Here is a 15,994-nt window from a genome sequence, read left to right on the forward strand (position 1 = left end):
ATGGCTGCATATGTAAGTAGTGATTTACACAAACAATTATACAGTAGAACCCCCATCTTATGTTTTTCAGGGGACAAGAAAAAAAATGGTGTAATATCTAGGAAAATGTAAAATCGGAGAAATACATTATGCATTATAAATTGATGGCACCACAACAAAATGATAAGATAATTGAGAAGGGTTTGTGTAAATAACAAATAACTTCAGTCAGTGGCTACTACAGTATGATCTTGCAAAAAAAATGACATTAAGGAGGAAAAATGGTTCTTTACATTGAGAGCAGTGAAATTGGTAAATACCCTGCCAGGTGATGTGCCCATCTATTAATTCCTTTAAGAATAGGCATGTGTATATATATTTTTATATGAATGTATAGATAGATCAGTATAAGTGTGTATATATATGCACTGGGGGTCATTTAGAGTGGTTGAACTTGATGGACTTTTTTCAATTTAAATTACCTATGTAACCTGGAAATGTAGAATCTGACATGCTAGTACTTTGTTCAGCGCCACAGATCAGCAGCATGAAAGGGGTTTACCCATTTTCCTACACTGTAAACTCTATTTGTTTACATACTTTACTTAATACATTATTGTGTTCTTATTCAGTATAAAATATTTTTGATTGAAAAGGGTGTGTTACTATAAAGGTATAAACTCTCATATTTGAAAAGCTTGCCATACACACCCAGATTTGGTAGGGTAGTTTGTCTGATTTGGACCATAGTGCTCAACTGTGTGGTGAGTTCGGGGTCCATTTGGACAGATCATCCTGTGATACTGTTGAATTGATCCTGTCCTTTTGAAAATCTCATCTGCCAATGCAACATGTAGGCAGGGGCATAACCCATTGGCAGATGGTAACATGAAGTGCGAGTCCTGCAGTTTAGATTGTTTGAGCTGTTTGGTCAAACAAAATAGACCAAGAGAATGTGGTTATGCAGGTGTATAGCCACTCATAAGGTATCTGACTGCAGGCCAGTCAGCCAGATACAGTAGAATCAGCTATGATATAGCCATCTTGAACTTCAGGTCTCCATATAATCATGGTATCCTCAAGGTAGGAAATTCAAATCCATCTTTAGCACTTTCAGGAAGGCCACTCATGTCATTAACAATGAAAAGGTAACATGTTAAAGTGTTGTTTCAAGTGATAAATTAGAAAAAGAACAAGCACGGTCTTAAGAGGTAACATCTAAAAAAGACTGCATTACATTATGTGAATTTCCATGTTAAGTAGTAGGAGCTATCCATGGTAACCTTCCACAGATATGATTCACAATTTTCTTCCCTTTATTTAAATCTCTGTGAATTACAAGAAATTATATTGCTTATGAATAGTTTCTTTTATTTCTATGCAAATTAAACATAGCCCCAGTTTCTGAAGTTTAGACATCTGCTCATTTAATTTTCCATTTTCATATCTAAGCAATGAACCCCATCTGCTCTTTCTTGTTGTCCAAAATCATGCAATATTATTTATTATGGTTTATGAATAAAGCTTTGATTTCTAAAGCTCTGGCATATTCAGTAGTACCGAGCACCAAGGAAAAGAGTGGATGGGGGTGCCAGCAATGCAGAAAGGCTGAGCTTACATATATCATCTTTGCCCAACCTGCTGTATTCCGGCTGCTTTCAAGCTACCACTGCCTGCATCCCAAAAACAGCAATGCTGGGATTTGCAGCTTAACATCAGCTCGAAAACTCTAAGTGCCAGATTTATGATTGCTCGAGCCTTCAAGCAACTATAAATCTGGTATCTGTACTACATTTTGAGCACATACAGTTTAAAGTTAATGGAGGGCTGATTTGGATTATTTAGGCCCCTCATTGCGAAAAGCTTCCAGAAAAGTAATACTTTCTTTACCCTAAAACTCTAAAACTGAATATGGCTAGAAATGCCATATTTTATATATTAAACTCACTGCACTAGCCAGAAGTTTCAGCATCTCTATAGTAGTAATGATATAGGTCTTTACAGTTGTAACAGCAGCTCCACATCTTGGATTTTGTTAGAACTGTCCAGGACAGTGCACATGCTCAGTATGCTCTGAGCAACTGTTGAGAAGCTAAGCTTAGCTTATCAAGCAGAAAATGAGGCTGGCCTGTCATATAACTGATTCTGCAGGTCTGAATATTAAATTCTGATACTAATTGCACTGGTTTCATAAGTGCTATTTTATGTGGATCCAAAGGAATTACTAATCAGCCTTATACTGTTACATTTATATTCTATATATACACTATAGTGTGCGTTGGCCCCTAAGCTCAGTAACTCACAGCAGCCCAAAGCATGTGCAGGGAATCAGCAGAAAAGAAGATAGGGAGCTACTGGGGGCATCTTTTGAGGCACAGATCTTCCCTGCTAAAGGCAGGCCCGGATTTATGGCGAGACCACAAAGGCTGGGCCTAGAGCGGCACAAATTTAGGGGCGGCATGCCACCCTGCCGCACCGAAATTTTGCTCCCATACAGACCAATGGGGACCTCTCCCTACTGCTCTGTATGTGAGTTTAAATGTCTGCTTGAATAAGCACACGGGGGGAATGCGCATGTGCGGGGGGGGGTTGGGGCAGCGAATGGGAGCGGCCTCGGGGTGCCCGGCGCTGGCCCGGCGCCCAAGGGCTGCGGCTGCCTTGGGCTGGTACAGAAGCCCAAAATATTATGTACAACATTTCTAGCCTATTCCTTAAGTTAAGATTTAGTTCTCCTTTATAGTCAATGGGCATTTTTTGTATCATGACATTTCTGTCATGGCAACTTTTTTGCCTCGGCTACATTTTGTCTTGGTGACTTTTTTTGTTGCAGTAAATTTTGCAATAGCACTCTCTGCACTAGTGACGCGGCCCCCCAGGACCCACTCCAATATGGAAGAGGCAAGCGCCGAACAGAGGGGGGGGGGCGGTATTCTGGTTGCTGCTGCCTGAGGCAGAAACGCCCCTGCTGCCACCTGATTTCAACACATTTAAAACCAGTTATAGAAGCTATGGTTCACAAAATTGGGGTACTGTCATGCATATGGAACAAAAGGTCACAATATTTCATGGTTTCATTCTTTCTTCTTTAGAGAATAAGATAGCCCAGGGTCTTTGTCATCATTACACAGAAATGACAGCAGATTTCAAGACTTTACTAACCTTGCTGAATACTTTTAAAGGACAAGTGATAAAGATTAATTCAAACAGACAGGGCCATATTTGAACTGCCATAGGGGAAACTATCACAAAATCTTCGCAAGGAAGGTCAGAGGATTCTCAGTTTGGAATTCAACCAATTTCAACGCTATGATTCACTTCACAAAACAACAAATGAGATTAAACAAATAGATCTGAAACCAGCACATGAATAAGGGTACTTAAATCATATCATTTTTATGAAAGTTGAGATTATGTAATGTAAAAAGGGGTTTGAATAACTACTCAGGTTTGCACCAACAAAATATCTTTATTTTTTCCTTCTGATCTGTACAACCTAGAACGAAGTGCTTTGGATTCTGTAGCAACTCCACTTCTTGCTTTCACCTTAATAACTTAATTTTAAGAAAATATATTCACATTCAATATATATAAAAAACATACCATAATAATAAGAAGAACAAGTCATACCTACATATATATTGCAATGACACTTGTAACAATAGTGCAGCAAATAAGAACTTTAAAGTGGACCTGTGACCCAGACATAAAAAGCTGTATAGTAAAAGCCCTTTTCAAATTAAACATGTAACCCAAAGTTATTTTTTTTTATTAACACATCTATACCCATTATATAAGCATTTAAAAGTCCCAGCTGCCAATCATATATTGTCTGCCCCGCCTTTATGACTTAGGCATAGGGGTGGGGCAGACAGTTACTTTCACTTTCAGCTCAGAACTTCTTAGATGTCACTGCACATCTCACATTCCCCCTTCCTCCTCACCATCTAATTGTGTAACCAGTGCATGGATATGGGCATCAGGTCCCCCCACACTGGCACAGAAACAAGATTTTAGCAGGATGCACAGCTTGCCTTAATAATAGTATCCACAAAATGGAGTCTGCCTGTTTTCTGCAATGGTGAATTCCAGTGCTGAAGGGAATAAGTTTAAAAAAATGTATATAGTGTCATTGAAGTTTATTTTGCTTGACAAACACAATAGAAAACAATTTGTAATTATTCCTAAGGGTGACAGGTCCACTTTAAGTGGACTACATTGTGACTACATCAATCAGAATATCCAAGGCTATTGTGATACTAATATCTACAGTTAGTACTAGTGGTTGTATTTATAGTTTATGTATGTGAGTGTATAGATTGGTAGGTGTGGGTTAGGTGTGCTGGGTTTGCTTGGATGGGTTGAACTTGATGGACACTGGTCTTTTTTCAACCCTATGTAACTATGTAACTATGTAACTATGTGATACTTATACAGATATATGAAAAAAATCTTCCTTCAAATCCACTAATGCCTTTATTGTTGTGTTACAAACTTATGCCTTTAGGTGTAGATGTAGGACATTTTCATTAACTGGACATTTAAAAAATGTGCTCTATAAATGACCATACTTAGAACTGCAGGTCCATTTAAGGCTACATTTGCATAATGTTTAAAAATGCTCCCTGTGTTTTTATGGGTTTCCTCTCACACTCCAAAAACACACATACAGTCAGGGTATTTGGTTCATGAGGAAAACTAGTGGTTTAGATCTGCTTGCATTTCTGCAAAATGATGTGTAAATGTGTCAGCACCAAAAATAAAAATAATAAATATAGGAAGAAAAATACAGCAAATGGTGATAGCATGCAAATACTCCTGATACAAATATAAAACTGAGAAAATAGTTGTATCTGCTGATGATTTGTTCATGTTTGCTTATTTACAGGCATTTAATAGGCACAGGCATGTTTACAATGGTTTAGCCTGCTTTTGTGCACAATGCCACTACGTTTAAGCTAGTATTAGTTTCTATCTTTCATCCATAGAACTGGTAAAAACACTGAAGCACACAATTTTGTAAGGATGTGGTTAAATTAGTAGGGGACATCAAAAAATAACTCATGCCACAATAAATCCCGCCAGTGGTGTAACAAGATACTAATGAGCACCACAGGAAAATCAATTTAAAGACCCAAAACATTGCTAAGTTGACCAATTCTACCATGATATATTGAAATTGCTAATTAATTTGAACCTTACTGGGCCCTCTACACTCCTTGCACCCTGCTTCCTCTGTATTTACTCCCCTGAATCGTGCTATAGGCAATAATGGGTGTTTTGTACCAGTTAAGGAACAGGGCTAAGGATAGATGTTTAGGGACAAATGTTAAATAATAATAATAATAATAATAATAATAATGTTAAATTCATGTCTAATAACTCATTCCATGCATTTGCTAGCCATAAAACCCATAAAATCTAGCATGTTGTAAAACAGCACCAATGTGCAATCTTTTGCAACAATCAGTTCCAAGCCGGAGTAAGAAAACACACTACACATTTACTGCTTATAAACCTATAAGTTATACACACAAGGAGTGAAAACATCCTTATATTGGTCTCAAATCTTGCACAAACCAATTACTCAAACAAGCATTTACATGAAGAGCAAACTCCTTGAATATTCCAGGTAAAACAAATAATAAACTCTCTCAGGATGCAGGGAGGTGGCAGGGCCCAACAGGGTTCGGGCCCACAAGGTGTTTTCCTGGTAGCCCAGTGGGCCAGTCTGACCCAAAACTCTTTTACTATAGAAACTTCATAGCAGTGCACAAAAGGGCTGCTTTACTAACAGTTTCAAAATTGCACCAGTACAGCAGCACACTGCAACAAATTATATCTTTGCTTTCCTTGTACTAACTGGTAGAAGATAGATAAAACAAATTACTTATTGGCTGTTTTGTGTAACTGCATTTTTGTGGCCTTACATTCACCGTGACAATGCTTTTGCTGCTTTTATTTTTACTAAACTAATGGTGTTCAACCTAAAGACAGCCTACAGAGCCTAAGAATATTGGCAGACAGTAGTGCTCTAGCAACATAAAATAAAACAGTTTAAACAAATATGAACAAAGGAAGAAAAATAAACACAAAACTAAAAAAACAAAACTATTAAAATCTAATGAAGCTATGAACAATGAACAGAGACAATGACAAGGAAAGGCAAAGAAAATATAAAAATTGTTTTTTTTCTCTGTGAATAAAATCACTTTTCTTCTGGCTTACAATAGATTCTGGAGCATAAGGGCCTGCACACACAGACAGACAGCAGTGCAGGGTGCAAAGTAAGAAAAACACAGTAGCATAAGCTTGTTTTTGCTCTCCATGCCCTCCCATCTGTAAATGAGGCTTTATAAATAAGCTGCCAAAGCTGCCCTTTACCTGTTGTTGAACTATATCTCCCTGAATACATTGATGATTACTACTGGTTTGACAACTCACTTCCTTTACAGAACTATCAGGGCCCAGGCCCTGCTGTTACCGAAAACAACCCTTGAGTACTATTTAGAAGAATGCAACTATACTTTAAAGGGGACCTGTCACCCCAAAGACATAACTCCAAATTATTTTCTATATTGTTAGTTAATCAAAATAAACGTTACTTACGCTATATAAATAATATAAATCTTGTTTCCTTCTGTCTTGGAATCACTCAATCAAAGAAAGCTGGCAGGCACCATTTTGTGGACACTGTTATGAAGGCAAACTTTGTATCATGCCAAAATCTTGTTTATGCCCCAGAATGGGGGACCAGATGCCCATGCCCTTGCACTGGCTACACAATTAGATGATGAGGAGGGAGGGGAAAGTGAGATGTTCAGTGCCATCTAGGTAGTACTGAACGGAAAGCTAAATTTATTGTCTGTCCCGCCTCTATGCCTAAGGCATAGAGGTGGGGAAAGCAATATATGATTGACAGCTGGGATTTTTAAATGCCTTTATAACGGGTTTGGCTGTGTTAATATAAAAATGAATTTGGGTTTCATGTTTAATTTGAAAAGGCCTTTTATTATACAGCTTTTTATGTCTGGGTGACAGGTTCCCTTTAAGCTTTTAGATACATATTAACTTCTGCACATACCATCTTGATGTATGGACATCATTAAAGGATGAAAATAGTTTAAAACAACCCCCCAAAAATTGACACAAACTAAATAAAGGAACATAGAGGAAAATTAAAGCTGTACACATTCATTCAAGTGCAAGTAGTGTGCTCTGAAAAGTACTGGTGGCCAGCTAAGGCAAACACAGACATAGCTGCCACAAACATCCATCTATCCATCTGTATGGGAAACAAGTAGCAGTAGCTGTACTGTTACTTTTCAACCCAAAAATGCTCTAGTAAACATTTTTCGTCTGGAAAAAAAACACTGTTCCCAAAAGGTGTCAGGCACAGTTTTGGGTACTTCACTATGGGCAGATACATATGCCAGTGGTAAATCATCCCCAGTGCAGTCTTTTATTTACAAAGACACCCAAATCCCTGTTAAATCACAACTAATAGCTGAAACATTTGCAGCGATTTATAATTGGGTTGCTGCTACAACTGAAGGTTAAGGTAGCCATACATTATCAAATGAGCGGATCTTTCACAGATATGCCACTCAAACGCCAAATGGTCAAATTACATGACAGAAATAGGAGGTTGGAGCGAGGAACGCATCAATAAGCCCATGCAGCCCCCAATCCAACAAAAAAAAATCAAATCTGCCTGACTGACACCTGGCTGATTTTTTGGCCAGATATTGGTCAAGTAGGGCCATCGGTGGTCCCCATACACAGACAAATAAGAAGCCGAATCAGTATAAAGGACTCAAATCAGCAGCTTAAATCTGCTTGTGTATGGCCACTTTTAGTGTTGCTCACACAGTTCAGTAACCTTATTGCTTCCTTTCTCTCTCTATACCTATGCTTGAAAGATAAAAATGCTAATTCCAAACAACTTTCCCTTAAACATCAATTAAAAATGTTAATTGGTTAAAAAATTATTTGTAAATTTCTGCAGTTCTTGATTATCATTTTCTGTTCTCTGCACTCATTCCTGGTTCTGATGCTTAAAAGAATGTAGCAAAAATCAATTCTTATCCAGGTTTCTGGCTTCTGGCTACACTGTTTCAAAAGTCAGGACAACTTGAGTGTAACATGTAAAGAACAAGAAATATACAACTTTAAGCAGAAATTACATTTACAAATAACTTTAAAACCACGTAAAATGTTTGTGTAACATTTAAAGACACCTAACATATCAGACTGTTTTGGGGGAAACCCTCTTTAAAGGAAATGTAAACCCCAAAAGTAAATTTTTGCCTAATAAAAGAAAACTTAATTCTAAGCAACTTTGCAATATACATTCATTACATATTTGTAATGGTTTTTGAGTTTTTTGTATATATAACTGCTAAAAGCAGTGTCTGCCTGTCCTTTCTATTCTCTGCCCTGTGGCTCTGGCGTTAGAAACAATGTAACACAAGGCAGCAGATTTTACAGACCTGTCTTGCTGGGGGAGCCTGGCACTTGCAACATTGTTTAAAAAGTAACAACCAGGAGTTTAGCAAATGCTGCTTTCAATAGCAATTACATTTACAAATAACTATTAAAGCACTCATTTTTTAATAAATTGATATTTTAAAGTTGCTTAGAATTATGTTTTCTTTTATTAGGCAAAAAATTATTGTTGGGGTTGACATGTCCTTTAATGAATGAGATTTACTTTACTGATGGTAAAATGCCAAACACTGGTTCTGTGTACTGTGCCAGATACATATTGGACCATAATATGCTTATAACAATGGTTAGAAACCATTCCTGTCTCTATCTGCAAGTTTCATGGTATCTGCAAGTTAAGTTTAACCACATAACAGTGCATGAAGAGCATGGTAGGCAGTAAGCCATCACAAAAAGTGCAGTCAGTCTTTGTTTCATCCCCATTTACTTTTCTTTCTACCCCTTTTTAGAGAATGTATCTATGTTTAGAGAATTAGAGATTATGCAGCACAGATTTTGTTGGGAAAAAATCTCTCCCCATACAGTACCCACAAATCTGCCAGCTGAATGCTAATGCCAGCTGCCCTGTGTGGGCTACAGCTGGTCTGACCATTACAGTTAATGCACACGGGTCGCTCATCAGTCCCAAATAGACACTAATTCAAAGGTGTAAGGAAAACTCAAGCAGAGGTAAGGAAATAACAAGCAGAGGCAAGCGTGACTGATATGCGGAATAAAAAAGCCTTACCTTATGCAGGAGGTGAGCTCAAGGCAAAGCTGCTTGCCCCTTAGTTTGTGCCGAGCATCCTGCTCTTCCAGCTGATCCTGCTGCAGGCAGCGGAGGGGAGCAGGAGGCCCCGTGATCACTAACATCTGAAGACGTCATGTTCAGAGCATTAGGCTTTTTGAAGCGATCTGGTTCAGTTGCGCCATCTAGTGGCGAAAGAAAAATGCAGTTGCAGTTGATATCCCTATTTCATATATGGGGGTGCAGTTTTTTTTCCTTTTTTGTTATATTTTCTTTACCATACTATATTATTATTCATCACTGATGTTAAATGAAAAGTATACCCCAAAACAATGTAGATCTCTATAAAACTATATGGCATAAAGCAGCTTATATGTTAAACCCTGCTTCCTACAAATAAAACATTTTCATAAAATTATATTTTTTTGGTAGTATGTTCTATTGGGTAGTTCTAAATAGAAAATTGCCATTTGAAGTACTACATACCACCCCTGGATTCACAATGCCCACAAACAAGCCAAGGCCACATATACAGTCGTGGCCAAAAGTTTTGAGAATTATATAAATATTGGAAATTGGAAAAGTTGCTGCTTAAGAAACGCGTGCAGCCATCATTGCGTTGCATAAGAATGACTTCACAGGCAAGGATATTGTGGCTACTAAGATTGCACCTAAATCAACAATTTATAGGATCATCAAGAACTTCAAGGAAAGAGGTTCAATTCTTGTTAAGAAGGCTTCAGGGCGTCAAAGAAAGTCCAGCAAGTGCCAGGATCATCTCCTAAAGAGGATTCAGCTGCGGGATCGGAGTGCCACCAGTGCAGAGCTTGCTCAGGAATGGCAGCAGGCAGGTGTGAGCGCATCTGCACGCACAGTGAGGTGAAGACTTTTGGAGGATGGCCTGGTGTCAAGAAGGGCAGCAAAGAAGCCACTTCTCTCCAAAAAAAACATCAGGGACAGATTGATCTTCTGCAGAAAGTATGGTGAATGGACTGCTGAGGACTGGGGCAAAGTCATATTCTCAGATGAAGCCGCTTTCCGATTGTTTGGGGCATCTGGAAAAAGGCTTGTCCGGAGAAGAAGAGGTGAGCGCTACCATCAGTCTTGTGTCATGCCAACAGTAATGCATCCTGAGACCATTCATGTGTGGGGTTGCTTCTCATCCAAGGGAGTGGGCTCACTCACAATTTTGCCCAAAAACACAGCCATGAATAAAGAATGGTACCAAAACACCCTCCAACAGCAACTTCTTCCAACAATCCAACAACAGTTTGGTGAAGAACAATGCATTTTCCAGCATAATGGAGCACCGTGCCATAAGGCAAAAGTGATAACTAAGTGGCTCGGGGACCAAAACGTTAAACTTTTGGGTCCATGGCCTGGAAACTCCCCAGATCTTAATCCCATTGAGAACTTGTGGTCAATCCTCAAGAGGTGGGTGGACAAACAAAAACCCACTAATTCTGACAAACTCCAAGAAGTGATTATGAAAGAATGGGTTGCTATCAGTCAGGATTTGGCCCAGAAGTTGATTTAGAGCATGCCCAGTCGAATTGCAGAGGTCCTGAAAAAGAAGGGCCAACACTGCAAATACTGACTCTTTGCATAAATGTCATGTAATTGTCGATAAAAGCCTTTGAAACGTACGAAGTGCTTGTAATTATATTTCAGTACATCACAGAAACAACTGAAACAAAGATCTAAAAGCAGTTTAGCAGCAAACTTTGTGAAAGCTAATACTTGTGTCATTCTCAAAACTTTTGCCCACGACTGTACATGTTAGGTCGCATAAGCCAGTTAATGGACAGGGTTCTGTCACACTTCTTCCTGTTATAGATAGAACTGCTGTTATTTCCTGTCAGCTGATATTTGAGGGAGCACACTGACTATTAAATAATGAAGGCGGATTAAGAGAAAAGTTGTAAAAGAGCAAAATTTACCTCTATATATACAGTATATATACACATGCATGTACAGTGGAGGAAATAATTATTTGACCCCTCACTGATTTTGTAAGTTTGTCCAATGACAAAGAAATGAAAAGTCTCAGAACAGTATCATTTCAATGGTAGGTTTATTTTAACAGTGGCAGATAGCACATCAAAAGGAAAATCGAAAAAATAACTTTAAATAAAAGATAGCAACTGATTTGCATTTCATTGAGTGAAATAAGTTTTTGAACCCTCTAACAAAAAAAGACTTAATACTTAGTGGAAAAACCCTTGTTTGCAAGCACAGAGGTCAAACGTTTTTGGATTAAGGTCCGGAGACTGACTAGGCCACTCCATGACCTTAATGTGCTTCTTCTTGAGCCACTCCTTTGTTGCCTTTGCTGTATGTTTTGGGTCATTGTCGTGCTGGAACACCCATCCACGACCCATTTTCAGTTTCCTGGCAGAGGGAAGGAGGTTGTCGTTCAGGATTTCACGATACATGGCTCCGTCCATTTTCCCGTTAATGCGAATAAGTTGTCCTGTGCCCTTAGCAGAAAAACATCCCCAAAGCAAAATGTTTCCACCCCCATGCTTGACGGTGGGGACGGTGTTTTGGGGGTCATAGGCAGCATTTTTCTTCCTCCAAACACAGCGAGTTGAGTTAATGCCAAAGAGCTCTATTTTGGTCTCATCAGACCACAGCACCTTCTCCCAGTCACTCACAGAATCATTCAGGTGTTCATTGGCAAACTTCAGACGGCCCTGCACATGTGCCTTCTTGAGCAGGGGGACCTTGCGAGCCCTGCAGGATTTTAATCCATTGCGGTGTAATGTGTTTCCAATGGTTTTCTTGGTGACTGTGGTCCCTGCTAATTTGAGGTCATTAACTAACTCCTCCCGTGTAGTTCTAGGATGCTTTTTCACCTTTCTCAGAATCATTGACACCCCACGAGGTGAGATCTTGCGTGGAGCCCCAGAGCGAGGTCGATTGATGGTCATTTTGTGCTCCTTTCATTTTCGAACAATCGCACCAACAGTTGTCACCTTCTCTCCCAGCTTCTTGCTAATGGTTTTGTAGCCCATTCCAGCCTTGTGCAGGTCTACAATTTTGTCTCTGACATCCTTGGACAGCTCTTTGGTCTTTCCCATGTTGGAGAGTTTGGAGTCTGCTTGATTGATTGATTCTGTGGACAGGTGTCTTTTATACAGGTGACTAGTTAAGACAGGTGTCCTTAATGAGGTTGACTAATTGAGTAGAAGTGTCTAACCACTCTGTGGGAGCCAGAACTCTTAATGGTTGGTAGGGGTTCAAAAACTTATTTCACTCAATGAAATGCAAATCAGTTGCTATCTTTTATTTAAAGTTATTTTTTCGATTTTCCTTTTGATGTGCTATCTGCCACTGTTAAAATAAACCTACCATTGAAATGATACTGTTCTGAGACTTTTCATTTCTTTGTCATTGGACAAACTTACAAAATCAGTGAGGGGTCAAATAATTATTTCCTCCACTGTATGTGTAATCTTTCTGGGGGTACAGTTTTCCTCTAATCCCTAACCAAGTGGAGTTTACTGTCTTAAGTCCCTTTCAGATTCATACACACAATGTAAGGAGAGGGCATAAGTTTACTAAAGTAAATAATGGGTCCAGGTGCACATACCTCAAACAGGCCTTCAGTATAGGAAGTAAATACAGGAACAGTATTTAACAGGTTGGCACTTGTCTGGACCCCAATAAGTAGAAAACTATAAATGGCTATTTAGTTTAAAATAAAATCTAGTTCATTTTACATTTTCAAAATAATCACAAAAATAGCTTTATGCGTTTCATGCCTCCTAGGGGTATGTAATCATAGGCTCATGATTAAATGCCCCTAGGAGGCCAGTATTCTGGAAAGTTACTTAAAATTCCATTTTTTTCACCATACAAACTTTGGGCAGATTTCCCATTGCATCTTTTGGTTTGTTTGTTAAACTCAAAGTGCTGTGTGCTGCCACCAAGTGGTCAAAATCTCTCCTGCTCAGAAAGCCTACCTTACACTGGTAAGAACACAATTAGAAGCTGAAACAGTTTACTTTAGCAATTGCAATCCCTGTTTGATTCAAATACAGATGTGTTCGTACAGGAATGGTTTCACTGCTACAGGTATGTTATGCATAGTTAATCTGTACACATGGGTCTCTGGAGCACATGTCTAACAGCTGGGATGCACAGGCTTGCATTTGTATTAAGGTTTATTTGGCCATACACTATGCATACACGTTAGAGCAGCGGTCCCCAAACTACGACTCCCCAGGGGTATTTACCAGGCCCACCGCTGTGTCCTCACCCCTGGCAGCAGAGAGAGAGGACTCAGCGGGCAGCGGGACAGGGAAGCCGAGAGGAAGGACAGACGGCAGGTAGGACGAAGGGAGCGCCAGGGGGAGGAGTTGGGGAGAAATGCGACCTGTTTGGGCCACATTTCGCCGCCGCTGCTGCCGCCGACAGGAAGGGGGGGTGCTGGCGATGGCGGTCCAGCCCCCCAACAGTCTGAGGGATCCTTGATACGGCCCCTTGGGTCAGAAGTTTGAGGACCCCTGCATTAGAGATATAAGCAATCATTGTTTCTTTTTTTAATAACATTTTTTTTAAAAACACGTGTATGTATATTATAGCTGTGCATATGATGACAGTGAAAGCGATATATGAAGTAAGCTTTAGTTAAATTTGTTACAGTTGTGACTTCTGTTGGCTATGTATAATGAGTGCATTCAAGTAGGTTGTCTACCCATGCACAATCATTTTATTAAATATGTCATATACAATTCTAACTTGGGTAAACTTAAACAGTGTTAGTAAGAATGATTTGGCGGTAACAAATATATTATATGAAACAAATATATTATATGAAATACTTTTTATTAGTTTTTACAATACATGTAAACCAGTGGTCGGCAAACTGCGGCTCGCGAGTGTAGTTAAATCATTAGGGCAGGGGTGGGCAAACTTTTTGGCTCACGGGCCACATTTACTTACCCCCGGGCCGGACCGGGCCAGGGCGGGCAGGGCCAGGCCAGCGTTACGCCCACTTTGTCTCTTTAATTCCGGCCCGCCAATGACACCAAGTCTCGCGTGATGAGACTTGGCATCGTCAGCTGGCCAGATTAAAAAGGCCAAGGGGCCGGATGTGGCCCGCGGGCCGTAGTTTGCCCACCCCTGCATTAGGGTAACCTGTATTGGATCCCAAACTTTATGGAATTTTTTTATGCTAGTTATTATTTCCATTATTAAAGTTAATCACAAAACAAAAACTGTAGTACCGTGTTAGCCAGTGTCAAAAATAATAATAAAAAAACAACAAAACACAAATACAAGAGTATTGTAGAAATGATACCTATAGCCAATATAGGTATCATTTCTACAATACTCTTGTATTTGTGTTTTGTTGTTTTTTTATTATTATCATTATTAAAGTGGCATTTATACTGGCTTTTAAGTTATTAACTGACAAAGTCAGGAATTGCTATGCTTTAGCTATTTCTTGTTTTGCTGCCATAAAAATATGGGTTATTAACCTACGAGCTGCTTTAGGAATACCTTCTATTTTTTTTGTTAAGTAGCTTCTGCTGGGTGTGTATGCAGATTAATACCTAATATTGAGTAAATAAGTTGGTATACTCTGCAACTGAATTGTTACACTTTACTACAGGACCACCAGGTATGACTCATAGTGACCATCATTGAACAACCCCTAAAACAATGTGGTCTGGCCTTAGGGTGCCATGATGCTTTGCATGTTGGTACCATGTGCCATCTGCTAAACACTTTATATGAGGTTTCTAGAGCATAAACAATAATTGAGCAATGGTTACTTTTATTGCATAAGACCAGTCAGATGCTACCATTTTTAGTTCCTCTGTCCATTTTACACTATTGTTTTGTGGTCCCACTAATATATAACACATAATAAATTTAGCTGATTTTACATTTTCTCAGATTTTGCACCATTTTTTTCTGGTCCCCTGAAAAACATAAAATGGGGGTTCCACTGTATTTAAGCCCCATGAGAGAGATGTCATTCATAAAGGCATCATATAGTGTACTAATGAGGTCTTTTGATGACTGGTATTTCAAACAACATGTTTCATATAGTGTTTAGGAGAAAGTGTATGACATCCTTAATGATTTGATAAAATTATTCATTTTAAAGAGGTGAAATTTTTCTGTATCTAGAGCTTGATATTTTTGTTGAAAAATGGACCAGTCTAAGAGTTTACCTTGTGTTGGATGATATACCTTGCAAAGCCTTTTATCAATCCACCATTTGAAATGTAAAGGGGTCACATCAGGACGAAGTTTAGGATTAAGAAGAGTGGAGAAGGCATGTTGGTGGGAGACAATGTTCCATATTTTTAAAGAAGTTACATGGGGTCTACATGATTTATCAACCCATAGCATAATCATTGTTTCTTTTAAATCAGTTTCCGCCTAGCTGAATAACATTCAGAGTAATTAAAAAAAAATCTTACAGTGGGCTCCATGTATAACATTGATTTTTTTCTGAAAGGTTCTTTCTGGAAGAAGCCCACCAGTATGCTGCCATAGAGGATGTAACAGAATAAAGGAAATAAGATTTAACTATTACAGTGTAAGTAAAAAGGGATTCACAGACTGGGCATGAGCTCAACAATAAAATATGTTTTCCTCTGTTTAAATAATGGCTGTATATTGTTTGTAAAAGGTGATCAACTCCACATTCTAGATTAGTCCGAGCAGCAAAAAAAAAAAAAAATAACAGTTGGTCAACCCTGCAGCATGGGTAAGGCTGAGGGCTCACAATATTTCTTTAGTTTAGTGCAAGTAATTTAT

At 38.9% G+C, this 15,994-nt stretch overlaps 1 protein-coding gene across 2 annotated transcripts in view; it reads right to left on the bottom strand.

Annotated features, from left to right (window-relative positions):
* Positions 1 to 9,305, bottom strand: part of sytl5 (synaptotagmin like 5) — a 75,620-nt gene extending 66,315 nt beyond the window's left edge. For both annotated transcript variants that reach the window (XM_031896808.1, XM_012957616.3), the window contains exon 1: positions 9,212 to 9,305. The gene's annotated coding sequence lies outside the window, so the exon portion shown is untranslated. The remainder of the gene's footprint in view (positions 1 to 9,211) is intronic.
* Between the last annotated feature and the right edge of the window lie 6,689 nt (positions 9,306 to 15,994).

This window comes from Xenopus tropicalis, chromosome 2 (assembly GCF_000004195.4).
Source record: "Xenopus tropicalis strain Nigerian chromosome 2, UCB_Xtro_10.0, whole genome shotgun sequence".
Classification (NCBI taxonomy): Eukaryota; Metazoa; Chordata; class Amphibia; order Anura; family Pipidae; genus Xenopus; species Xenopus tropicalis.